This window comes from Euphorbia lathyris, chromosome 5 (genome assembly GCF_963576675.1).
Source record: "Euphorbia lathyris chromosome 5, ddEupLath1.1, whole genome shotgun sequence".
NCBI classification, from domain to species: Eukaryota; Viridiplantae; Streptophyta; class Magnoliopsida; order Malpighiales; family Euphorbiaceae; genus Euphorbia; species Euphorbia lathyris.
The window spans coordinates 75711594-75739197 of record NC_088914.1 but is presented as its reverse complement, the minus strand read 5'-3'; the positions used below and the strand labels follow the sequence as shown (position 1 = coordinate 75739197).

Genomic DNA, 27604 nt, shown 5'->3' with positions numbered 1-27604 from the left:
TACAAAGACTTGGATTAGCATATCATTTCCAAGATCAAATAGATGGACTTCTGATGAATATTTTCAATAAAAGACAACATAGTGATAAATCAATCAAGAAAGATTTGCACACCACAGCTCTTGAATTTAGACTCTTGAGACAACATGGGTTTAACATATCTCAAGGTTGCATATATAAAAATTAAAAGGGAAAAGTATTGAAGAACATCACCGACTATGAATTTTCTAGAGTTTAGAAAGAGATTATTTTGTTGTGTTTCAACATTAAATGGAGAAGTATGGGTCAAATTGAAAAATGAGGCTTGAATGGGTAGGTGGAAGATGATTGTTGGAAATCAAGTAGACAAAAATAACATGTTTGGCCGACCAAATTGACTAATATTATAATAATAGTATCTAATACAATTTGTGGTGAGAATTGATTCAAGCACCGACCTAAAGGTTAATTGGCCATTAATGATCTGTATAAATGCTTAACATATACAAATATTGAAAAATTTACATCGTTCCTATGATTTCAGATGGGATGTGAATGAAATTGAACAACTTCCGGACTATATGAAGATATGTTTTGTATCTCTCCATAATACAATCAATGAAATAGGTTATGATGTGCTTAAGGAACATGGTTTTCATATCATTCCCTACTTGAAGAAAGCTGTAAGTATCAATTAATATAATTATTGTTCCTTAACTTGATCATTGGATTCATTAATTAATGGTTATATTGTTCAGTGGGTAGATCTATGTGAAGCCTACTTACTGGAGGCTAAATGGTACCAGATATACACCAACACTCGAAGAGTACACTCAAAATGCATGGATTTCTATTTCTGGCCCAGTTATATTAGTCCATGCATTTTTCCTCACACAGGATAAAATCACAATTGACAGCTTGAAATGTCTAAAGGAGTATCCCGAGATAGTGCGGTTGTCATCTATGGTTCTTCGACTAGCAAATGATCTAGCAACATCTTCTGTAAGTATGCATCTTCTACATCTTATCTTTATACATACAAAAAAATAATTGTGTATGAGTTATTAATCAGGATGAATTGAAGAGAGCCGATGTTCCAAAGTTAATACAAATGTTACATGAATGAAAGTGGAGGTTCAGAAGAAGAAGCACGTCAATATATTCGACTTTTAATTGGAGAGACATGGAAGAAGATGAACAAACAAGGGTGTATAGGTTCTCCTTTACTCTCCAAAGTGTTTATAGGCATAGCAATGGACCTAGCTCGGATGGCACAATGAGCATATCAATATGGAGATGGGTATACTATTCAGGATGGTGAGACCAAAGATTATGTTTTGTCGGTACTTGTTCAACCTATTCCAATTTAGACTACATTTAGAAAAGCTCGTTCAAGTGATACAGGAGAAAAGATATATGAAATAAACATGGTTGTGTCAAATCCATCTTATTTTGTATGTTATATATCATATATATTAATGAGCATGAATATGATTTAGAAGTGAGCATTTTAGCTTGTTCTGTAGTATTTGATATTTAAGAGTTTGGAACCAACATATATTTCTATTGAACTTCAGGAAATTTATACAGAAATACAGACATCAGTTACAACTGACTTCCATAACTTCTCCTTAATCTATGCAATAACTAAATAACTTCTCCTGAATTCAAAATAATTAAATAAAACATTATCTCATAATAAATTAACTAAGGCATATTTCCAACAAACTCCTCCTTGCCTTAGTATTTACAAAACCTTCTGGCTGCTCAACAAAAAATTTCTTCATGAAGATAGCCATTTAGAAACTTGACTACCCTTTATCAACTAGCCTCGCTTTGTGTTTGTTGTTTGTTGATAGAACCATCAGCATTGAGTTTGGTTCTGAAAACCCATTTAACTCCAATTTTCTTTCTATTTTGAGGCATGTCAACTAGCTTCCAAGTGTCATTCTTCTCAATCATACGAAGCTCCTCTTTCATGGCTTCTATCCATTTGTCATCCTTCTCAGCTTCTTTAAATTCTGAAGGCATAAAAACAGCAACATTACTTCTTTCATAGATATCATATAGAGATCTTGTGCCAGGAACAGGAACATCATCAATATTTTCATCAATAATCTGTAAATTAGTTGGTGATTGCATTTCAAATGACTCCTCCCAACTCCATTGTTTATCTTCCATGAACTTGACATCTGGGCTCACAATAATTTTCCCATTTTCTCTAGTGGGCAACCTGTTTTGTAGAAAAACTGCAGTACTCGTTGCTTCTGTCCAAAGATTTTTTGGCAATTCCTTTTCATGAAGCATGCATCTATCCATCTTCATGACACTCTGATTCTTTCTCTCACTTACACCGTTCTGTTGTGGTGTGTAAGGTGTTGTAAGTTGATTGCTAACATGACTTGCTGGTATTGCTTGCTTATCCTCCATCAAATTCAAGGCAAAACTTTTGGCTTTCATCTTCACTTTAAACACATCTTTGCCCCTTGTATCCTTGATGAAGCACCACTTGTCTTCAAAAATAACTTTGAAGCCCTTTTCAACAAGTTGTCCAACACTAAGCAAGTTTTTATCAATGTTAGGCACGTATAAAACATCAGTAATATGTTTTACACCTGCTAAGCTTTCAATGCCCACTGTTCCTTTTCCTTTCACTGAAATAAACTCACCATTTCCAATTTTGACTTTAGAAATGAGAGTTTTATCTATTTCTGTGAAAAGAGTTTGATCGTTGGTCATGTGATTTGTGCAACCACTATCTATCAACCACGCATCACTGGAGGTGTTGTTAATTGCAAAACACGTTGCCACAAAGAGTTGCTCTTCATCTTGTTCTTCTGCTTCAGTTTGTTGTGATCTGCAAACCTTTTCCATGTGGCCCATATTACCACATTTCCTGCACTTGATGTCAGGCCGCCACCAGCATCTTTTTGCCATATGATTCATCTTCTTGCAATATGGGCAAGGTGTGCTCACATCATTTTTGTTATCACTGCTAAACTTGTTATTCTTCTTCTCCATGTAATTTTTGTCTGTGCTGCCTCCTGAACTTTCAGTTTTGGCCTTGAAAGCACCCTCTACCATTTCTTCTTTTCTCATGATTCTCCTTTGCTCTTGAGCCTGTAAAGCATTAACTAATTCTGCCAAAGATATGTTTGACAGATCTTTAGACTCCTCCAAAGAAGAAATCTTAGACTCATATTTTTCTGGCAAAGTAACAAGGATTTTTTGGACAATTCTCTCATCAGAGAACTCCTTACCAAGTAGCCTGACTTTGTTAACAATGCCCAGCATCTTGTCAGAATAGTCTTTAATTGTTTCTGACTCCCTCATCTTCAGCATCTCAAATTCTCTAATCAAATTGAGAACCTGCATGTTCTTGGTTCTTTCATTTCCCTGGTACTCCTTCTTGATGTAGTCCCATATATCTTTTGCTGATTCCAGACTCATGATTCTCGTAAATATGGTGTTGGAAACAGAAGAAAAAAGACAGGCTTTAGCTTTTGACTTCCTTGTCTTTCTCTCCTTATGATTCTTTATCTGTGCCATTGTTGGATTTTGTGGAAGCGGAGCAACTTCATAATCTTCTTCTACAGCCTCCCAAAGATCCAATGCATCAAGATACACCTTCATTTTAATAGCCCAAACTTGATAATTCTGGCCATCAAAAACTGGTGCAGTAACATGATTAAAAGAAAGTGCATCTCCTTCCATTCTCACAGATCCCTCAAGATAATATGCTCTGATACCAATTTGGAACCAACATATATTTCTATTGAACTTCAGGAAATTTATACAGAAATACAGACATCAGTTACAACTGACTTCCATAACTTCTCCTTAATCTATGCAATAACTAAATAACTTCTCCTGAATTCAAAATAAATAAATAAAACATTATCTCATAATAAATTAACTAAGGCATATTTCCAACATGTTCAATGGTAACCCATTGATCATATATATTATTCATTTCCTACAAGTTAATCAAATCATGCAAACAAAGCAGGAAAAAACCATGTCAGATACACATACAATTAATTGTACATCAACATTATAATATAAGAATGGTAATTTTCCACAGATTCAGACTCAATATTCTGCAAATTGTTGATCAATATTCTGCAAGATTATAAATATATAGCGGACTGATGAGATATTGTTGGATCTGTGACTTAGAAATCTAGTTGTTAGAGTCACGATCTAACCTCTCCAAGACATGAAATTGATCGAGAATGGTTTGAATTTTCCTTATAGATGGACCAATTTGTGTCTCAATATCCATCAATCGCCCCCTAAGTTGATTAACCTCATTATAGATCCACATTCTAGCTTCAGCAACCATTTTGTTCAACCTCTAAGCTTTGATGGGAAAGTGAAGCATGAAAAAAATTAAATTGCAACAAAGCAGGAAATTAGTAAGGTAAACAAAAAAAGGCAGCATAAATTTTGTGACCTCAGAATCAATACACAACTACAAGTAATAGATATGTCATACAGTTGAAGCAGATTTGAATCAGTAATTTAAGTACAGGATATGAAATAGTAAAAAAGGTTAACAAATGTAGACGAAAATAGTTCCACATTTTAGCATTTTCTTAGTTTTGATTGTCATTTAGTGTTTCTACAAGTTTACCCCATATACCAATTAAATCGGACTGTACAAAGTCTCCCTACTTTTTTCATTTCTATTAAATGGATTGTACAGAGTCTCCAACTTTTTTCATTAAATCATATGTGAAATTGTCCCAATTATTCATTAAATTGATACTATAATTGATACTTGTTGGAATAGAAATAATTGAAGCATGTGCAATTATACTTTGTCCCAATTTTTCATTATAGTTGATACTTGTTGTTGGAATAGAAATAATTAGTTGATTGTATAAGATTAAAGCTTTGCACCATAGGAATCAGAATTAGCTCCCCTTTACAAAAATAAAATTAAATCATTAACTTAACAAGCTTAATTGATAATTTGTACCAGGTTTAGATCCTTTATTGACTGCATTAAAAGAAAAACATGTTATATACATATATATGTTAAGTTGAGGATCTACACGATGTGTTAAATGAGTGGTCTAAGAGGCCTTCAATAACTTGGCAATGATTCATTCTGTGTATAATTTGTTGGAACACAAGACTCAATTGGATTTTATTTTCCACTTAGAAGCATAAATTGACTATTAAGACAAAAATTTGCAAGATTAATTCATATATGGACCACCATCCAGACAAGGCCTTGTAAAGTGCATGTGAAGGCATCAAAGAACCATAATTTGAAACCATATATCAACATAGAATTTGGTGATGATGAGAAAAAGAGCAATAATTTTAATAATGTAGGGCAATGATTCAAGTTAATGCTTTTATGTGTTAAGTAACAATTGCAGCAGAAATAATGTAACAATTGTATTACAAAGGAAGGCAAAGCACGTGAGTGGTAGGCCAATTTAATTAGCATTACTTAAAGAGTAATTGTTTTCAAAATGAAACAGAATAGTTGTAATCTTATCCATTGCTATTAAGGCACAAAATAATAGGAAAAAAGTGAATGAAAGTGGTCCATTTACATCCTTTCTCTTTTTTAGGTTTGCCTCTGCTTTTCTTCTTTAGGCACTGCACATATATTTAAAAACTATTCAAAAGTTTACACTACATAAATTCCAACATTTTAATATTTTAAGTGGCAAAAGGTATAGTTGGAGAGGCGGATCTAAAACTTTGGTTTTTTTAACAAATATGTTTTCAAATGAAAATGGTTTATCACTATGCATTTCCAGAAATAAGAGATGATAGCATAGGAAGGTAGCTTCATTTACAATTTCAAGTTTTAGTTGCATTACAAAACCCAAGTTGGTTACATTCCATTGCAAATATTCTCTCAAGTATGTTTAATGAATATTTTCAAATAACAGATGTTTTTAAAAAACAATTACCAAAGAAACCAAAAGGAGCATAAACCAGATTCAAAGATTAACAAAGAAACACATGCTCAGCCCAAGTTGGTTACATTCCATTAAAATTTCAAATAACAAATGTTTTTAAAATTTCAAATAACAGATGTTTAAATTTGATTGAACTTTTCATATTAGTAAATCAGAAAAGTATTCATGTGACAAATTAACTCTAAAGGCCACGGCATGTATTTATGTGAATCAAATGGTTTTATTTCACTAATAGGAGCAACTTACTTGAAAAGGCAGCTTAACCCTTTTTTTTTTTTTTAAGTTAGCAACTAATTTCTCCTTTTTGCTACTCCAAAAACTCCTAAAAATGGTTTTATCCATCAATTTATTTATAGTGACTCCCCTGAATCTCCTTTCTATCATGAGGATCTTACTCATTCCCAAAGATTAAATTGGGTAGCCGAATTCTCAAATATCAGGGCAAATAATAGCTCGGAGTTACCAATTTCAGTTTTAATGTTGCTAATCCTCGAGATTAAAGTTTAATGTGCCTCAAAATTGTGTAAGCTATCTAGCTAAATTACATTTTGGCACTCCTAGCATACCTTTATATTTGATGTTAGACACTGGAGGCAACCTTGTTTGGACACAATGTGAACCTTGTACTTTGTAGATTTTGTCAGGCACCTCCATCTATAAGTTCCATCTGTAGTTACAAACAAGATTAACAAAATTAGCATGATAAATTATACACTAAATAATGAGAAGGAGACTTTAATCTAGCTCAATGACTACAAAAATGTCATCTCTAGCAATAAACAAGATAACAAATAAACCTAGCCTGGCAACTTATATACTAAGCAATGATGACTTGTATCTAATATGAATAACATATACACTAAATAATAGGCTAGAGTAAAGAGAGACTATCATATACATCAACTCTGCCCAAACAATGGAAGTAGAAAAGCTGTGTGCATCAAGATGGGGGAACATATTTTTTAAATATCATTCCCTTATATTTTTATATCATTTCTTTTTTTTAAGAAAAACTTGTGGTTTTTTTACACATAGTAATTAAACCTTTATCCTATCAATAATTATAAGTATTAAACATCGATGCACAGTGAGCCCTTAATCATATCTCAGCAAATATATAAACAAATCATAGCAATAGCTTTATGCATGCAGTGCTTCTTTCATTTTCCTCCTTTTCAAAATGGCCTTTCTTCTATCTTCCTCAATTTCTAATTTCTCTTTTCCCAAACTGAAACATAAAACTATTGATATTACTAAATCAAAAACTCAATGCTCTCTTAATTCAAATATTTCCACTCATGGTATCGTCAGACGCTCTGCAAACTACAAACCTACCATTTGGGATTCTGATTTTCTGCTTTCCTTGAGGAGTCCATATATGGTATATATATTTACATTATTTCTCACTTTCTTCTTTCTTTGACATTGTTTAGAAAATATTATTTGTTGCGCCTATTTAGTGAAAGATAAATAAACGAAAAAGGAAAAACCAAATACAGATTTTACTGGTTCACCAGCTTTAGAGTTTACATAAGAAAGTATTTATAATATTGAACCTATCCTAAACAGACTTGGACCTCAAGACATAGCTTCCAAGTAGAAAACCAAAAGCCCATACTAATTGAGCAAGTCCCTGTTGCTTCCTGTCATAGTGAGTAATACAGATTCCAGACATTACTACATTTAAGGCCAAAATTAGTTTGAAAGATTGGAATACAAAAAACTATCTTAATTGCATTTTTCTTTCACTTAATCTTTTATATATAATGCAGGAAGATAAGTATACAAATAGTATTAGAAAGCTCAAGGAAAAAATGAAGATGATGCTCACCAAATCCATAACTCCTTTGGATAAACTTGAGCTGATTGACATCTTACAAAGACTTGGATTAGCATATCATTTTCAAGATCAAATACATGGAATTCTCATGAGTATTTTCAATAAAAAACGTAGTGATAATAATGACTAATCAATGAAGAAAGATTTGCACTTCACAGCTCTTGAATTTAGACTCTTGAGACAGCATGGGTTTAAAATATCTCAAGGTAATTGCACATATAAATATACTTGATCTTAATTCACTTCCTATATTAAGAGACTATATATAAATTATCACACTCTCCAGTTTATAATGTTTGAATCAAATATTAATTAATCAATTAATGTTCAGATATATTTGGTGATTTTCAAGACGAGGTTGGGAACTTTAAAACAGATCTGTATGAGGACTATAAGGGCATGCTATCATTGTATGAGGCCTCATTCCTTTCAGAAGAAGGTGAGAATATGTTAGAAGCAGCAAGAGAATTTGCATACAATAATCTGAGAAAACTTATTCAGCAAAATCAAGTAATTGAGCCATATTATTCAAAGTTAATAAATCATGCTTTGGAGCTCCCACTTCATTGGAGAATGCTAAGGTTGGAAAGCAGGTGGTTCATAGATATGTATGAGGTTAAACAAGGCATGGATTCTCATATCCTAAAGCTTGCTAAATTGGATTTCAACAATGTCCAAGCCATATACCAGGCTGATCTTAAATACGCCTCATGGTTCGTAATTAATTAAATTATTCTCATCTAATTAATTATATATTCTTAATGATTAATGGTAGTACTAATTAATTTTTCTTCTCCGTAAAGCTGGTGGAAGAGTACATGTCTTGCTGAAAGGTTAAGCTTCATAAGGGACAGGTTAGTGGAGAACTTCTTATGGGCAGTAGGAGAAAGCTATGAGCCACAACTCGGATATTGCAGAAGAATGTGCACAAAAATCAATGCATTGATAACGACTATTGACGACATTTATGACGTTTATGGGACCTTGGACGAGCTTGAATTGTTTACTGATGCTGTTCAAAGGTTAATTGGCCACAAATGATCTGTATATATTCTCAACATATACAAATATTGAAAAATTTACATCGTTCCTATGATTTCAGATGGGATGTGAATCAAATTGAACAACTTCCAGATTATATGAAGATAGGTTTTGTATGTCTCCGTAATACAATCAACGAAATAGGTTATGATATGCTTAAGAAACATGGATTTCATATCATTCCCTACTTGAAGAAAGCTGTAAGTTTCAATATTAATATTGTTCCTTAACATGATTATTGGATTCATGAATTAATAATAACATTATATTCTGCAGTGGGGCGATCTATGTCAAGCATTCTTGTTAGAGGCTAAATGGTACCATAGCAGATACACGCCAACACTCGAAGAGTACAAAGAAAATGCATGGATTTCTGTTTCTGGTCCAGTTATACTAGTCCATGCATTTTTTCTTACACAGGATAAAATCACAATTGACAGCTTGAAATGTCTAAAGGATTATCCGGAGATAGTGCGGTTGTCATCTGTGGTTTTTCGACTAGCCAATGATCTAGTAACATCTTCTGTAAGCATGCATCTTCTACACCTTATTATCTATATATATACACATACGTAAAATAATTGTGTATGACACGCTAATGATCAGGATGAACTAAAGAGAGGTGATGTTCCAAAATCAATACAATGCTACATGAATGAAAGTGGAGCTTCAGAAAAACAAGCATGCCAACATATTCGATCTTTAATTAGAGAGACATGGAAGAAGATGAATAAACAACGGCGTGAGGATTCTCCATTATTCTCCAAAGCCTTTATTGCCGCAGCAATGGACCTAGCTCGGATGGCACAATGCATGTACCAATATGGAGATGGGCATGGGATTCAGGAGGGTGAGACCAAAGATCGTGTTTTGACACTACTTGTTCAACCTATTTCTATTTAGAATCTCACAAAAGAATATAGTGAATCCCACATTGTAAGTTAAAGGAAGTGATAAAGAGAAACGACTAAATAAATAGAAACCCTTAGGATTTTATGTTTTCTTAAGATTTATGATAAATTATGTCCTCGTTCATGTGTGATCCTCTTGTATCTTCTTTTTCATGTGTGGTCCTCGTTCATGTGTGGTCCGCTTGTATCTTCTATAATCCAAATGAACGTTCTTATGATTTTTTAATAGATGATAAAAAATCCATTAGTTCTTTTTCTCTTTGTATGATGCATGAGAAAAAAATATATGAAATAAATCTAGAGCAAATAATTTATTAGTCTCATGTAACATACTGTTTAGTTCGCTCTTTTGAAAAACACACTTCTATTAATATTTTATTATTTTTTACATATATCATTATTATTATAATTATCAATAATCTATAATAAAAATTAATTCGAGAGCTAATTAAAAATAATAAAAAATACCATAATAAGGTTATTAATTTTAAATTAATAATAATTCTAATTTAAATTTATTTAAATAATTATATAAAGTTAAATTTCTAGATTAGCTAAAATTAATATTGCAAAAGCCTAAAACAGAACCAAGATAATGAATTAAAACCATCATGGATTACATAATATAAGAAAATCAGCATACAAATAAAATGCTACTTAGCGTATATACTGAAAATAATACAACACAAGTACATAAAATGCATAAAAGTAATTGTTGAACCAACTCGATCGTTCTAATTCATCCAATCAGAATATACCTTCCAAAGATGCTCTATTAATTCATTGCGAAGATCAAAATATGCATCTTCATCTCTAATTTGTCGATGTCGCTGTAGGAAATCATGGAATTGAGTATCATGATTTATTGGACTTTCTAGATTTGAGGGTGCTGTAAGTGGATCCTGAATGGATAACGATAGATCACGTTCATCCTCAATTATCATATTGTGTAGGATAATGCACGTTCGCATAATATCATGAAGTATGTTTTTCCTCCAAAATCGTGGTCGGTTAGTAATAATGGCAAACCTCGCCTTTAAAACTCCAAAAGCACCCTCCACATCTTTTCTGCATGATTCATGTACCTTTGCAAAATGTCTCCAATTTGGACCTTGTGGATTACGAATCGTTTGAACTAGGGTAGACCATTTAGGATAAATACCATTAGCTAAATAATAACATGTATTGTATTCTTTTCCATTAATAGTATAGTGCGGTGGAAGTGCAATACCATTAGCAAGATCAGAGAATAGATTTAGATGAATCTAACACGTTAATATCGTTATTGGTTCCAGGCATACCAAAATATGCATGCCATATCCATAGATCATAATCTGCGACTGCTTCTAGAATAATTGTCGGTGAAGAACGTCCGCTATATTGTTTTTTCCAAGCTGTCAGATAATTCTTCCATTCACAATGCATGCAATCCAAACTACCCAACATACCAAGAAAACCACGAGATTCCCTGATATGAAACAATCTAGCAATATCATTTGCATTTGGCCTTCTAACATATTGCTCGCAGAAAATTTCCACAATGGCCCGACAAAAAACTTTCAAGCTCTCTATTGTTGTTGACTAGATAATTTTACAGTATTCATCAACAGCATCACCTGGAACTCCATATGCCAAAATTCGTAAGGCAGTTGTTTACTTTCTGTATAGATGACAATCCCATTCTACCAACAGCATCATAACGTTGTTGAAAGTAAACATCATGAGCTTTGACTGCATCTATGATACAGATACAAAGATCACGAGATATTCTGAACCTTCTTCGAAAAGTCTTAGCATCGAATCGTGGATTACTACTAAAGTATCCTCGTTTATATTTTCATCTGCTTCTTCACGGTAATGATACATAACTCGATGACCTTTGACTGAGCCAACATGAGATGAGCCGCTACTCTGACTACCATGTTCTTTATATTTTTATATCGAGATAATAACTTCATTGTGATTTCATGATCAATGCCATCGTATGAAGATGAATCATTGGTAAGAGATAAGCTCATTTCGAAATGGATCAAGTTTGAGTACAAATAAAATGTAATAAAGAAGTGTGAATAAAATGAGTTGAAGTACTGTCTAGTATTTATATACAATTAAAATAAGGTAAGTTCAGGAATATTATCTTTTGCTTTATGGAAAAAAGAAATAGGGGCACAATCATTACATTTTGGAAAGAAATATCCAAGAATGTCATCATTTGTTTTATTAAAAAATGGAGTGATGCACAATAAGTATATATTGAAAAAGACATGTCCACGAAAGATATTGAAAAGGATGTCAACATTTGCTTTATTGGGCAGAATTAGAATCTAGAGAAAATGAATATTTTTTCTTCTATGGAGCTTTGGGCACAGTTACTATATATCAAAAAGATTTGGGCATAGTTAGTACATCGGGAAGAGTTAGTATATTGGGAAAAGAAATTTTTTGTCTTCTATAAATACCTTAATCATTAGATCTAAATTGCATTCACTTCATTCAAAAGACTTATTCTTACATATAGTTTACATAATGACTCGTGTAGACGGATTCACTCATGTAGAAGACATGCTTTTATGCATCGATTATACGGAGATTACACAAGATCTGACTACGGGGACAAATCAAAATAGACAAAAAATGTGGAAACGAGTAGAAATTGCATACAATGGAAGGAAACAAATGAGTTGGGAGGAGAGAAACCGAAGATCATTAGAGTCCCGAGTAGGAAAAATTGAGAAGGCTATAAGAAAGTTCAAAGGATGCATCCAACAGAATGAAGGGATGAGGATAAGTGGTGCATCTCCTCAAGATATAGTTAGTAGGGTAAATTACACAATGATTATAATTAACAAATTATTTATAACTATGTCAGACTCTTAAACAAATTTATTTAAATGTCAAACAAATTTATTTAAATGTCATATTTGGTGGTTTTTTTAAAACTGTTTTTATTTCCTGCAACTGAATAACTGAAAATTTGACAAAAATAGAAATAAAATTATGATATTCTGATATTTTAAAATTTAAAATCATATAATGATAAAATACATAAAAGCGATTTTCATAATTGTAAATAGTTTTTAAAATAAATAGTTTTTAAAATATGAATTTATGTGTAATTTTCCCTTAGTATTTCTTATTTCTTTAATCTCGTTGCTTAAATTTGTAGGCATGATGAATCTTTCATAATAGTTTTTAATTTATTTCAAATGGAAAAAGCAAGAATACTAATGAAGACATATATCAAATGGAAAACGGGGTTCAAATTTGATCATGTTTGGACTATGATGAAAGATTTGCCAAAATTTAATGATAATGTCCAAAAGGGTAAAAAGAAATTGAGAAAGTCACAGTCTTTATTCTTATCGTCGGAGTCCGAGACTCCAACTTCTGAATTTCCAACACAACAATCACGAGGTTTGTCTGATTTTAGTATTAACATAAATGAAAATAATTCCACATCCGGATCGAAAGACCATTAGGAGTTAAAAAGGCAAAACTTAAAAAGAAAAATGAAACTTGATCAAAAGCAATAATAGAAAACACGAATGAAGAAGATCCAAAATTTTATGATTTGGTAGAAAGATCAATTCAATCTCGTGACAAAGCAAATCAAATTCGTGAAAAGAAAATGGAATTCTACATAATGTCTAAGGATATCAATGCCATTGAAGATCCAGTTGAAGGTGAATACTCGAAACTAGAAAAACAAAAATTTTTGCAAACTAGGATTGCAGAACAATCTCAACCATGTGAACCGTCTCCGCCATCCAATATGAACAACTTTAGTTATTTGAACAATCTTCAACCACCAATCCATGAGTTACCAGATTATAATTTTTTCATGGAATAGACTAGTGTTTTAATAGTCATGTCGTTATTTTATTTAAATTGTGTGTCTAGTATTATTGTTGTAACATGTTTCAACACTCATGTCATTTTGTTTTAATCGTGTCGTGTTTAGCTTGCTATTATTATTGTTGTTTTAAATTATTTGTTTGTAGTATTATCTTAATTAATGTTATTTCAAATTGAACGTTATCTTAATTATCGTAGTTTCACTATATGATTTTTAAATATATTATTTAATTATGGGTTAAGGTGCAAAAATACCCCTAAATTTTATGGGTTAAGAAGCAATTTTATTCCTAACGTCTAAAATGGTGCAATTTTACTCCTAAAGTTTGTAGCCACAGGCAAGTTTACCCCAACGTTGATGATTTGGGTCAATTTGAGAAATAATTTAATCCTAAATTATCAATTTTAGGGATAAAATTGCCCTTGGCTACAAACGTTAGACGTTAGAGCAAAATTGCTCCTTTAACTAAAACGTTAGGCGTATTTTTACACTTTAACCCTATAATTTTTAATAACATTTAACTAAAAAATCTTCAAAATTAAACCTAAATTCACAAAATATTGTTTGAGAAAAAGAAATTACTAATTTTCATCAAAACATAAAAATTACAGATTAAAAAAAATTAATAATAATAGAATGAAACAGCCAACTTCAACCAAAAATAATTGAAATTGGCACTCTACGCCTCATTGGTGTGGAGAATTGGCAGTGGTTGGAGTACCAACCACCGCCAATTAAGCAGCTCCAACCCTCATTTGGTGAGGGTTAGAGTTGCCCTAAGGTACATATACTTTATCAATATTCACTATTTGGTCCTTTTGTACTATGGTTGTCCTGATAGCTAAGATAGGTTAAAAATCTAAAAAAATAGACACAAGGACCAAAAGATTAATATTTACAAAACATAAAGACCTTATAATATGTTTTTTAAAATAAAAATATTAAACAGTGTGTTAGGTAAAAGCCACCGGCTAATAAATTATTTACCTTAATTCTATGATACAAAAATGTCTTGTAAAATTTATGAATCACCCTTATTTGTCTGTCGGGATTTCACTAATGGATGCATATTTTTTATTCATTTCCTACGAGTCATTCAAATCATGCAACCATGCCAGATACACATGAAATTAATTGTAAGGGCTAATTACTAATCTAGCCCATTTGAAGGGATCCATTAATATTTTTAACCCATTTTATTTTTATCTCACCAAATTAGACATTTTTATCCACTTTGGACAAGAATAGCCTTATTTCAATTCACCTTCTGCCTAAGACTCATAACGTCTTCTTCGTCATCCCAAACCGATAAAAGACGGTGGTTTATAGAGAGAAGAGATTATGTATCGTTCAACCTTTGAAGAATTAGTGTCTGTCGAAGAGAATTAGGATGGAAAGCTCAAAAAATGAGAAAGAAAAAAAGTCTAACAATTGAACTGTTGCGATGTCTCATTTGTGACGAAATGCGATAACTGTTGTCGCATTTGTGACGAAATGCGATAAATTTTGATCACAAATGCGACAACAATGGTGGAAAATGAAGAAAAATAGAGGAAATTGAAACGATACCGTTACAGATGAAGAAAGAGGCAAGAGCAGCGAAAATAGTAGGCGTATAAGCTAAAACAATACCATTTCTACGGGAAATTGAACATAATATTTCAATAATCTCAAAACCGCTAACGATTGGTATCAGAAATTGAAGATGAACCGAAGAAGAAGAAGAAGAAGAAGAAGAAGAAGAAGAAGAAGAACCAGAACCAGAAGAAGGAGAAGAAGAAGAAGCGGACAAAGCCGAAGAAGAAGAAGCGAGAGCAGGAGGAGCAGATGGATCGAATAGAACTAAGGATAATTTTGTCCAAAATGAATGAAAGTATCTAATTTGGTGAGATGGAAGCAAAGTGGTGAGATATTTAAATGGACCCCTTTAGTTGGGCTAGATTTATAGTTTCCCTAACTGTAATCAACATTATAAAATAAGAATGATAATTTTTCGGGGATGCAAACTCAAAATTCTGCAATTTGATGGTCATTTTTCTATCTATTAGGGCAATTTGATGCTATGAATTCAGATGGTAGCTGTTGTTGAATTATGTTAGGACGATTTGATGGTCATTTTTCTATTTGTTAGGGCAATTTGATGCTCAAACTATGGATTCAGATGATAGTTATATATTGTTGAATTATGTGAGGACGATTTAAGGAAGGGAAATCATTGTAATACACACCACTTAATTTTACACCATACAATTTTTTTTAGTTTACTCGTATTATTGAAGCAACAGACATGAACAAGCCATAAAGTTCTTGGCTGTTGAAGAAATACAGGGAAAATAAACGAAGAAGAAGAAGAAGCAAATGAGCCTTTTGGGATTCTGTCGAAGATCAAAAGAAGAAAATGGAGAGCCTTTGAAGTTACAAGTCCCAAGTACGAAGACTTAAGTGTGATAAATATCACAACAAGCAACCTTTCATTTACCAAGGACAACTTGGTCTTTTCACAGCCCCCAAGGGCATTTCAGTCTTTTCCGTAACAATGGAGCATTCCAGAAGATACCCACTCATTGAGTCATACACCCTACCACACTATAGTATTTACCAAATCAATCAACACCTTCCATCATAAGGGAACATGATCAATGGTTGAGATCTTGACACTTGTAATAGATATTTACTTGCTCATCACACCTAGCATTTATATAAAAATGTAATAGTTAGACCTTTATTTTTTAATGAGAATTACAGTAAAGTTCTTGAGAATTTTACCTCATTCATCTTCATATGGTATCAGAGAAACTCTGATTTTTCTTGCCTAAGTAAACTAAAATGGCTGTTTCTACCATTAGTGCTAGCAGCCCCTATCACCTCCCACCAAATGAGACCCCGACGTTGTCGCTCGTCTCCCAAATCCTTACTGGACCGAACTATCACCAATGGCCCCGTGCCGTCAAGGTAGCCCTCATGTCTAAGAACAAGTTCTCCTTCGTCGACGGCACCATCAAGGCTCCGGCTTTAGACGATGCAATGTATAACCAGTGGGAGCGATGCAATAACATGGTCATCTCCTGGATCAACCATGCCATCTCGCCTTCCATAGCTCGAAGTATTATGTGGCTGGATAAGGCGGACCAGATATGGGCGGGTCTGAAGGAACGTTTCGCCCAAACTGACTCCTTGAGAATACTGGAACTCCGTAGAGAGATCCATAGCCTGAAACAGGGAAATGGTAATGTCAGTGATTACTACACAAACTTGAAAATATTGTATGATGAACTGTTGAACCTGCGACCTATGCCCAAATATACCTGCCGGCAGACGTGTAGCTGTGGTGCCTTTAAGATCTTGCGAGATCAACAAGATGCGGATCAAGTCATCACCTTCTTGCAAGGACTAAATGAGTCCTACTCTACCATATGCTCATAGATCCTCCTCATGAAGCCTTTGCCCTCCATCAATAAGGTTTTCACCTTGTCCACTCAGCATGAGCGCCAGATAGGCCTTGCGCCTGTCAAAAATGGAGAAGGAAATAAAAGCAATCCATTCGCAGGCTACACAAATACGCAGGGCAAGCAAAACAATAATCGTGGGAACCCAAGGTATGCAAATCGCAAAAACAACAACAAAAGTTCATCTTTGTGTACTTTTGTGGAAATACAGGCCACACTGAAGACATTTGTTTCAAAAAGCACGGTTATCCCCCAAATTACGGAAACAGAAACAAAGGAAATCCTTTCAGAATGAATCAACCCAAGGCAAATTCAGCAATGAATCAAAGTAGAGACAGCGGGGACTCTGGGGAAGAAGACAACAGACAGGCAAACACAGAGCCATTCACTCTAACCAAGGACCAGTATCAAACGTCGGTTGCCCTATTGCCATTGAACCAATCAGGAAAAGCCCCGGCCTCGGGCAGCAACGTCAATACCTTTGTCAAGGGAGACAGCTCTGGTAATAGCCTAAACTCTAAATCTGTTTCATCTTGCTGGATAATAGACACGGGTGCCACCGATCATATTATTTGTGATATCAAGTTCTACAGTTCATACACAAGGATTAACGAGTGCTGGGTAAATTTACCAAATGGGAACAGAGTCAAGGTGGAGTTTACGGGCACTGTAACTCTAAGCCCCCAACTTATTTTACACAATGTCTTATGCCACTACAAAAAATATGAGTTTTGGGTACAAAAACTTAAGGACAAATTATAGTTTTTGTACTTAATTATAGTTTTAAAACTAATATAGAGGACAATTGTATTTTTTGTCTCCAATTATTTTTTATATTAGAAAAGGGGACCAAGTCAATTAATATATATTATAATTGGGGACAATTGAATTATATGGTCCTCAATGGTATTATAAAAATCATATTAAAAACACATTTCCAATACTCTCTGATGATAAAATAATAAAATTGGGGAAACTTTTAATTAACGTGTAGTTATATAATTTTTTTTTTTATCAACTCTCCTTATTCTCTTTTTTCCTTTCTTTTTCTTTATTTGTTCGTCTTTTTTCTCAGCTCTTTTATTCTTTTCTATGGTTCAGGGTGGCTGGAAATCGGTGGGAGGCGGTGACAGCAGCTTCACGACCTCGTCACGTTCCAGCACGGCACGATTATACACCAACAAATTGAGGTGATTTCTTTTTAAAAATTTAGGGTTTTAACTTTTGTTGGTTGATTTAGTTTATGAATTAGCTTTTGCAGAACTTCTATTAGTTCTTTTAGGTTTGGATGATTTGAATTGGTAAATTTCAGGTTTATTGATTAGTTCCAAGGCCTCTTCTCCACTCGATTTCAGCAACATTTAGATCAATTTTGAGGAATCGCTTTCGACACTCGTGACATATGTTATCCTCGTCGATTGCTTAGGTACGGTTCTTGCCATGGGCTTGTATACTCAGAATCTGGCTTTCTCTATTAGCTTCTCAGATGATTTTGAGAAACCTCAATAATTTTACAATCTAATTGGATCTTCTCTTTTTACTGCCCGAACATTTCCAGAAGCTATGATCTAACATTCATAGGCTTATGAAATATAATTTCCCCTTCTTTTTAAATTTCCCCATTTTCTTTGTAAACCTAAATAAAAACCTCAAGTAAAGAGAATGAGATTAATCTTACTTATGGTAGTGATGGAAATAGAGACTAAGCAACTTCCCTTTTAAGTTGATAGCTCTCTACTCTCCTTAATTTTTTTTTATTGTTTGTCTTTTCACTCTTTTCTTCATTTGGTTCACTTTGGTGTTTTTGAAATTAGCTAATTGATGAAGAAAGTTTCTTTATTTTTTTGGTTTTCTTTACAGATTGATGAATGGTCGATTATTTCTTTCAACAAGTGTCAAAGTTTGAAAGTGCATGTAACTATATAAATACTTAGAAAACAATAATTTTCTTGTTGGATATTGCCTATCAATTGAGGGCGAGCCTTGGCGCAACGGTAAAACGTTGTTGTCGTGTGACCAGTAATGCGATAGTGGATATCCTATTCTCGATTCCCCTGTTTATTGAACGTCGATTATTTTTATTCAGATATGTCTGCTACCACCTTGTACAATTAGAGAAAGTTCTTTTTGGTTCACCTAAGTTTTGTTGTTTTGAAGTTTGAAGGAAAACTGATTTCTTCTCCCTATGTGTGCCCTCCTTTGTTTAGTTTTTAGAGGTTTTTCTTATCGTATCCTCTGTTATATACAGCAATGGCAGTAGGGGTGGCGGCAGTGATTTTGTTGATGGTTTTCTTTTAGGAGGTGTTGTGTGTGGCAGTTTGGCTTATATATTTGCTCCACATGTGATTTAGATAACTTTTGTAACCATTTACATGTATTTTCTTTTTGTCAAATGATTACTTCAATTTCACGTCAAACGATCAAAATGTCATGACAGGCGAGTAGATGTTTGAAGCATAGAATTACTTCATTTAAATGTCATTCTAAAGGAATAGCTTTTCCAACACTGACTTGCAGAGCAACTATCTCCAACACAGCAGGTTTAGTGATGGAGATAGAGACTAAGCAACTTCCCTTTCTAGTTGATAGCTCTCTACTCTCCTTAATTTTTTTTTATTGTTTGTCTTTTCACTCTTTTCTTCATTTGGTTCACTTTGGTGTTTTTGAAATTAGCTAATTGATGAAGAAAGTTTCTTTATTTTTTGGGTTTTCTTTACAGATTGATGAATGTCCGATTATTTCTTTCAACAAGTGTCAAAGTTTGAATGTGCATGTAAGTATATCAATACTTAGAAAACAATAATTTTCTTGTTGGATATTGCCTATCAATTGTAGACTTTGCAATTTTGGAGAGAAAGTAGATTAAGAGGAAATGTATATAGTACCATGTATAATTAGATGAATTTTCTTTGTCTCTTTCATCATCTGTTTATGTATCTATATGATATTACAAACTAGGTAATTTTTTTTTCTATTCCCTTTCTTCAAACATAGGCTTGCACATTAATGTACTGATTCCATCTAGTTTTAGATTAACTCAGACTCAAAAGTGGATATCCTATTCTCGATTCCCCTGTTTACTGCCTGTATTTTGTTATTTTTTGACATTTTTCTTTGTGTATCATTCATGAGGGTCACTCATATTGATTTGTAAGGGCTCCTATGTTCCTTAGTGATTCTGAAAGGGTTCTATCATCTACTCATGGAAGAAGTGTGTGAGATTATGGGTGTTGAACTTCGATTATTTTTATTCAGATATGTCTGCTACCACCCTGTACAATTGGAGAAAGTTCTTTTTGGTTCACCTAAGTTTTGTTGTTTTGAAGTTTCTTTTTGGTTCACCTAAGTTTTGTTGTTTTGAAGTTTGAAGGAAAACTGATTTCTTCTCCCTATGTGTGCCCTTCTTTGTTTAGTTTTTAGATGTTTTTCTTATCGTATCCTCTGTTATATGCAGCCATGGCAGTAGGGGTGGCGGCAGTGATTTTGTTGCTGGTTTTCTTTTAGGAGGTGTTGTGTGTGGCAGTTTGGCTTATATATTTGCTCCGCAGGTGATTTAGATAACTTTTGTAACCATTTACATGTATTTTCTTTTTCTCAATGATTACTTCACTTTCACGTCAAACGATCAAAATGTCTTGACAGGCGAGTAGATGTTTGAAGCACATAATTGTTGGGAATTTTTCAGGATTGCGACAATTTAGCGGAAACGATAAAATAATTTTATTGAATTGTGAGGTTTACAAGAGGGTGTTACAATGAGATAAAAACAAAAATAGTACGCTCAGGTGTTTCCCAAAATACCGAATTAATTATCTTTACTATTTTGTCTTTCCCCAAAATAATTGAACTACCCTCTCTTAACAAATACACAATACTGCATATATAAATTACTCTCTTTCAATACTCACAATTCTCTCCTTACCACCTAAATTTCTAATCCCTCAAAATCCCAAAAATTAAGGAAGCATCTCCTTGGCTTTATAAGCCAAGGAGGGGATAAGGCCAGCAATAATTGCTGGCCTACCCAATTAATTAGGCAGCAGCAAATTGCTGCTGCCCATTATTTTGACTTGGACCACCAATTTCGGTGGTCCAACTTTCACATTTTTTTTTTTTATAATTTACAAATTACATGAAAAGATCTCTAATTAATACAAATTACATAAATGATCCCTCATTTATTGGGACTTCAAACTAATAATTCCTTAATTGTTTTAAATTAATAGTTAATTTTTTTCAACAATCTTTCCCTTAACTATTAATTTAAAACTTTTCATTTTTTTTTTATATATTTTATATGATGTACTTTCCCATCATCACCGGAGCACTTCTCTCCGCAAACAACTTCTCGGTGCACTTCTCACCGAATCAATGATGTACTTTCCCATCATCACCGGAGCACTTCTCTCCGCAAACAACTTCTCGGTGCACTTGTCTCCAAATTAAGCAAATTCTTCTTCGCCAACATGGTCTGTCATATTGACACTTTCTTTTCTCTTGTTTTTGCAATTCCGTTGCACGTGCCCAAACTTTTTGCACTTGAAACATTGAGGCTTCCCCTTGTACCAGCAGTCCTTCTCATCATGACCATGCTTTTTGCAATGACCACATTGAGGAATTTCCCTTTTTCCTTTTGAATCTTGGGTGAGGAAAACTCCCTCAACTGCTTCCTCATTTTTTCCATTTCTCATTGCTCTTCTTTGTTCTTGAGCTTGCAAAGAATTAATTAATTCGGATAAGGATAATTGACTTATATCTCTTGAATCTTCAAGAGATGAAAGTTTTGCCTCAAACCTTTCAGGCAAGCTCACGAACAATTTTTCAACAACTCTGCTATCAGGCAGATCTTCTCCCATTAGCCGGATTTTGTTCACAACCGCCATCAACCGGTCATAATACTCATGTACCGACTCATTTTCTTTCATTCTCAAAGTCTCAAAATCTCTTTTGAAATTCAAGACTTGCATCCTCTTTGTTCGTTCATTGCCTTCATAAAGTTCTTTCAACTTTTCCCAAGCTTCATTTCCTGTTTCACAAGTCATAATTCTCGTGAAAATTGACTCTGAGACAGCACCATGAATGATAGACAAAGCTCTTGGAGCTTTCGATGATTCCTCTTCATGAGCCCTTATTTGATTTAAAGTTGGATTGTCTCCAAGAGGTGTTACCTCCTTCTTAGATTCAACCCACTGCCATAAACCCAACCCTTTTAAATGAGTTTTCATTTTGATAGCCCAAATTTGATAATTTTCGCCATTGAAACTTGGAGGAGGAAAAACCGAGGATGATTGGTGGGCTGCCATTCTCCAAAACTCACTGATCCCTTAAGATCGTTGAAGCTCTGATACCAGTTGTTGGGAATTTTTCAGGATTGCGACAATTTAGCGGAAACGATAAAATAATTTTATTGAATTGTGAGGTTTACAAGAGGGTGTTACAATGAGATAAAAACAAAAATAGTACACTCAGGTGTTTCCCAAAATACCCGAATTAATTATCTTTACTATTTTATCTTTCCCCAAAATAATTGAACTACCCTCTCTTAACAAATACACAATACTGCATATATAAATTACTCTCTTTCAATACTCACAATTCTCTCCTTACCACCTAAATTTCTAATCCCTCAAAATCCAAAAATTAAGGAAGCATCTCATTGGCTTTATAAGCCAAGGAGGGGATAAGGCCAGCAATAATTGCTGGCCTACCCAATTAATTAGGCAGCAGCAAATTGCTGCTGCCCATTATTTTGACTTGGACCACCAATTTTCGGTGGTCCAACTTTCACATTTTTTTTTTTATAATTTACAAATTACATGAAAAGCTCTCTAATTAATACAAATTACATAAATGATCCCTCATTTATTGGGACTTCAAACTAACAATTCCTTAATTGTTTTAAATTAATAGTTAATTTTTTTCAACAATAATTACTTCAATTAAATGTCATTCTAAAGGAATAGCTTTTCCAACACTGACTTGCAGAGCAACTATCTCCAACACATCAGGTTTAGTCTTCCATATCTGAATCATGCAGATTGATGTCAGTGATTCTTTAACATGTCTGAATCATGCAAAATGAAGAACTGGTTACCTCTTATAATATCTTACTGCTATGAATTATTTTTAATGCTGAAATGTTGCTTGATAGCATCATCATCATTTTGCTAACAAGAATAGACTCATTCTGTTATTTTCATTTTGCTAACAAGAATAGACTCATTCTGTTCTATTCTTTTTTACATATGTTATTATTATTATAAATAATCTATAGTCAATAGAGAGGATTGTTGGTTCTGAAATACTTGTTTCTATTTTCTGGAGTATGGCTTCTATTTTTAAATAAGTAGGCATCCATGTATATATGCTGCTATACAGAACCAGCATTCGTAACTTAGAGATCTCAGAAGAAAAAATTATATTGCTGAAAATTACCAGGTGAGAGGGTCAGTATGTCAAATTTTATAATCATTTCATTCAATCAAATTTAACATAGTTTAAAGCTTTTCATTTTAAATGCTCATGTAAACGATATGCATTATTTATGGGTTAAACTTTTTGCTGAATTTGTGGTTTTGCTGATAACAATGAGTTGAAATTCATTTATATGTGCATTTGCAGATTAACAAGCACTTGAGCAGAATGAAACGATTTAATGGCCAGGAGGCATTTAATTTGAATATGGTCTGAATTATTGTGCAATTGGTATCATTTGAGCTTACGTGTAAGTTTAGTCATCATTTTTTAATATATGGCAATAATTAGTTTTTGGAATGTCAATTATGGTTTCATATATAAATGTGACTACCGTTTCAATTTTGCATATAATGTCTTATAATCTTGTCATATATAATTCCTCTCATTTACATTTTTTGTTAGTGTCATTGGTAATCTGAGAATCAGCCCTCATTTTTTATTAAATGATCCTACTCTTGTATTCATCTTTTTTCTTAACTGACTTTCTCACTTAATAATTGGCATATTATTTTTTTAGAGCGTGTGTCGTCCTTTATTGTAGGGAAAAAAATATGTTACTATTATATGGGGACTACAATTGTCCCTAAGAATGGGGACGACAGTCATCCCTATGAACGGGGATGACAGTCGTTCGTAAGAATGGGGATGAGATGTTGTCCCTAAGAACGGGGACGACAGTCGTCCGTAAGAATGGGGATGAGATGTTGTCCCTAAGAACGGGGACGACAGTCGTCCGTAAGAATGGGGATGAGATGTTGTCCCTAAGAATAGGGACGACAGTCGTCCCTCTTAACGGGGACGACAGTCGTCTCTAAGAATGGGGACGACAATCGTCTCTAAGAATGGAGACGACATCATGATTTTCGTCCCCTATAGAATCAAGGACGGAGGAAACAAGGACGAAAAATAGGGACAAAAAAATTGTTCCCGAAAGTATAGGGGACAAATTTATATGTTTTTGGGGACAAGTTTTGTCGTCTCTGAAAGTGCTTTTTTTTGTAGTGTGCATACCCACTTTTGATTACAATTTAATATCAACCAGCAAGTTGTTGGACACCAATCGATTATGCATCGTGATAACAGGCTCGACATGTATGATACAGGACACCAAAAGTTGGAGGAGGATTGGCTTGGCTAGAGAACACGAAGGATTATACTACCTAGAATATCCATTGCCTAGTGGATTTCATTCTGTTTTTTCAATTAAAGCTAATGTGTGGCATCTACGTTTTGGTCATCCCTCTTACGAGAGAATGAAAGGCCTCAACTTGTCTTGTAATGATTTCAATTCCTTTAAAGCAATACCATGTGATGTTTGCCAAAGAGCCAAGCAGAAAAGAATTCCTTTTCCACTAAGCCAAAACATAGCAAAAGGAAATTTCGATATGATACACATTGACATATGGGGTCTAACAACCGAGTCACATTCTAACCAAAGATACTTTCTAACTATAGCCGATGATCACAGCAGATACATATGGGTGACATTAATGCAAAATAAAGGGGAAACGAGCACAGTGGTGCAACAGTTCTGCACATACATCAACAGACAGTTCAACAAAGACGTAAAGACTATAAGGACAGATAATGGCCTCGAGTTCATCATGAAGGATTTCTACACGACCAATGGCATCTCACATTAAACATCTTGCCCAGAAACACCGCAACAGAATGGAAGAGTTGAAAGAAAGCATCAAGATATCATGAACAACACGAGGGCACTCATGTTCTAGAGCTCTTTACCCAAAATATACTGGCCAGAGGTAGTCAGTCATGCTGTCTACCTCATAAATAGATTACCATCAACGCCTATACAAGGGGAGACACCGTATGAATGCATATATGGGGAAAAGAGCAGTCATGAACAGTTAAAGGTTTTTGGGTGTCTGGCATATGCATCAACTCTGGATAGACACAAAACCAAGTTTACAGAAAGAGCTGTCAAATGTGTTTTTCTAGGCTACAAACATGGCACAAAGGGGTTTCGACTCCTAAATCTTAGCACTAATGTCTTTTTCTTTTCCAGGCATGTCAGATTTTTTGAAGATTATTTTCCTTTCTCAGAAAATAGCCAAGAGATACAGAAACCATTCTGCAGTGAGGAAGAACTTGACACACTACATATGGCATCGGCAAGTGATGATGATGACACACATTCAGACACAGAAACAAACGATGCATAACAAATTGACGACATTCAAACCACAGATGATGAGACAGACGGAAACACAACAAATATACCACCTGAACAAATCACAGAAAGACCACAGAGAACCAGAAATATCCCTACTTATCTCAGGGATTATCACCTGGCGCTCGTGCAAGGTTCGCCCCTGCCGTGTTTTTCAAATTCTCCTCATGCCCTCTCCAAACATTTGTCTTATGACAGGCTTTCATCCGCAAAGAAGGCCTTTTTCCTCAACATTACTTGTCACTCTGAACCTGCAACATACAAAGCGGCAGCGTTAGATGAAAGATGGAGACAAGCCATGACAAGTGAGTTAGCTGCACTAGACGCAAACCAAACATGGGATTTGGTTACATTACCTGCCGGAAAGAAGCCAATCGGATGCAGATCGGTATACAAGATAAAACACAGGGCAGACGGCAGTATCGCAAGGTTCAAAGCCAGGTTAGTGGCCAAGGGCTACACACAACGTGAATGGGTGGACTTTATTGCTACCTTCGCTCCTGTAGCAAAACTCACCACAGTCAGAGTCCTTTTGGCAATTGCAATATCAAAGAACTGGCATATTCATCAATTGGATATAGATAATGCATACTTACACGGGGATTTGAATGAGGACGTCTACATGACGCTACCGCCGGGACTAGTTGCAAGCCACACAAACCAAGTATGCAAACTCAACAAATACTTGTATGGACTCCGTCAAGCTGGCAGGCAGTGTAATGCAAAGCTAACAGCCACTGTAAGGGAGATGGGGTTCATTCAGTCCAAGGCAGACCCTTCCTTATTCACTAAACGGACAACAGGTCACACAACAAGTTTGTTGATTTATGTTGATGACGTTATCCTTGTGGGAAACGACATGGAAGCCATTTCAGTAGCCAAAAAGCACTTGGATGATAAATTCAGCACCAAGGACCTCGGACCAGTGCACTACTTCCTCGGATTTGAATTTTCCCGCAACAACCAGGGGCTCCACATGTCACAAAGGAAATATGCATTAGAACTATTACAAACAACGGGACTCATCGACTGTAAACAGCCTCCTCCCCAGCCTTACCAAATTATAAACCGAGCATGCAAGAAACCCTACTCCTAGAAATCACACCTTACAGACAACTCATAGGCAAGTTACTCTATTTAACACATACCAGACCCGACATCTCCTACATTGTGAATCAATTGTCACAACGCCTTACACAACCAACTACAGATGATCAAAATAGAGCTCAACGAGTTTTGCGTTACCTCAAGGGGACGATCGGGCTGGGCCTTTTCTTTCCTGCATGCAACAGTTTACAGCTTCAGGCCTTTACAGATTCCAATTGGGCCACTTGCCCTGAAACTAGGAAATCAGTCACCGGTTACGCCGTTTTCCTCGGATCTGCCCTCATCTCATAGCGATCCAAGAAACAGAACACCGTTTCTCGATCTTCCTCCGAGGCGGAATATCGCGCCATGGCTTCTACCTCTTGTGAACTCCACTGGCTCACGAACCTTCTCCATGATCTCGATCTACCACCACCGGCGGCCTCTCTCCTCTTTTGTGACAACCAATTGGCCATGCACATCGCACAGAACCACGTCTTTTATGAAAGAACGAAGCACATAGATATTGACTGTCATGTCATCCGCGAACGCGTCCAAAGAGGACTCATAAGACTTATACCGATTCCGTCTACCTTACAGTTAGCAGACCTCTTTACAAAGGCACAACACTCGCCGCAGCTTCGTTTCCTTTTGAGCAAACTCTGCTTGCGTAACTTATTCCAAGCCTAGTTTGAGGGAGGGTATTGAAGTAACAGACATGAACAAGCCATAAAGTTCTTGGCTGTTGAAGAAATACAGGGAAAATAAACGAAGAAGAAGAAGAAGCAAAGGAGCCTTTTGGGATTCTGTCGAAGATCAGAAGAAGAAAAT

At 34.6% G+C, this 27604-nt stretch overlaps 2 long non-coding RNA genes and 2 pseudogenes across 2 annotated transcripts; 3 read left to right on the top strand and 1 right to left on the bottom strand.

Annotated features, from left to right (window-relative positions):
* Positions 1-510: 510 nt before the first annotated feature.
* LOC136229880 (terpene synthase 10-like) lies at positions 511-1522 on the top strand (annotated as a pseudogene).
* A 2362-nt stretch (positions 1523-3884) lies between these two features.
* LOC136231230 (uncharacterized) lies at positions 3885-6865 on the bottom strand. Its single transcript, XR_010689733.1, has 3 exons — positions 6824-6865; positions 6492-6592; positions 3885-4339 (listed from the first exon to the last, which is right to left on the bottom strand). It is a non-coding gene; the product is annotated as an uncharacterized lncRNA (long non-coding RNA).
* Positions 6866-7098: 233 nt separating this feature from the next.
* On the top strand, positions 7099-9916 carry LOC136228644 (terpene synthase 10-like; annotated as a pseudogene).
* Positions 9917-18002: 8086 nt separating this feature from the next.
* On the top strand, positions 18003-19786 carry LOC136230438 (uncharacterized). The gene is made up of 3 exons (XR_010689380.1): positions 18003-18209; positions 18332-18445; positions 19268-19786. It is a non-coding gene; the product is annotated as an uncharacterized lncRNA (long non-coding RNA).
* The last annotated feature ends 7818 nt before the right edge of the window (positions 19787-27604 follow it).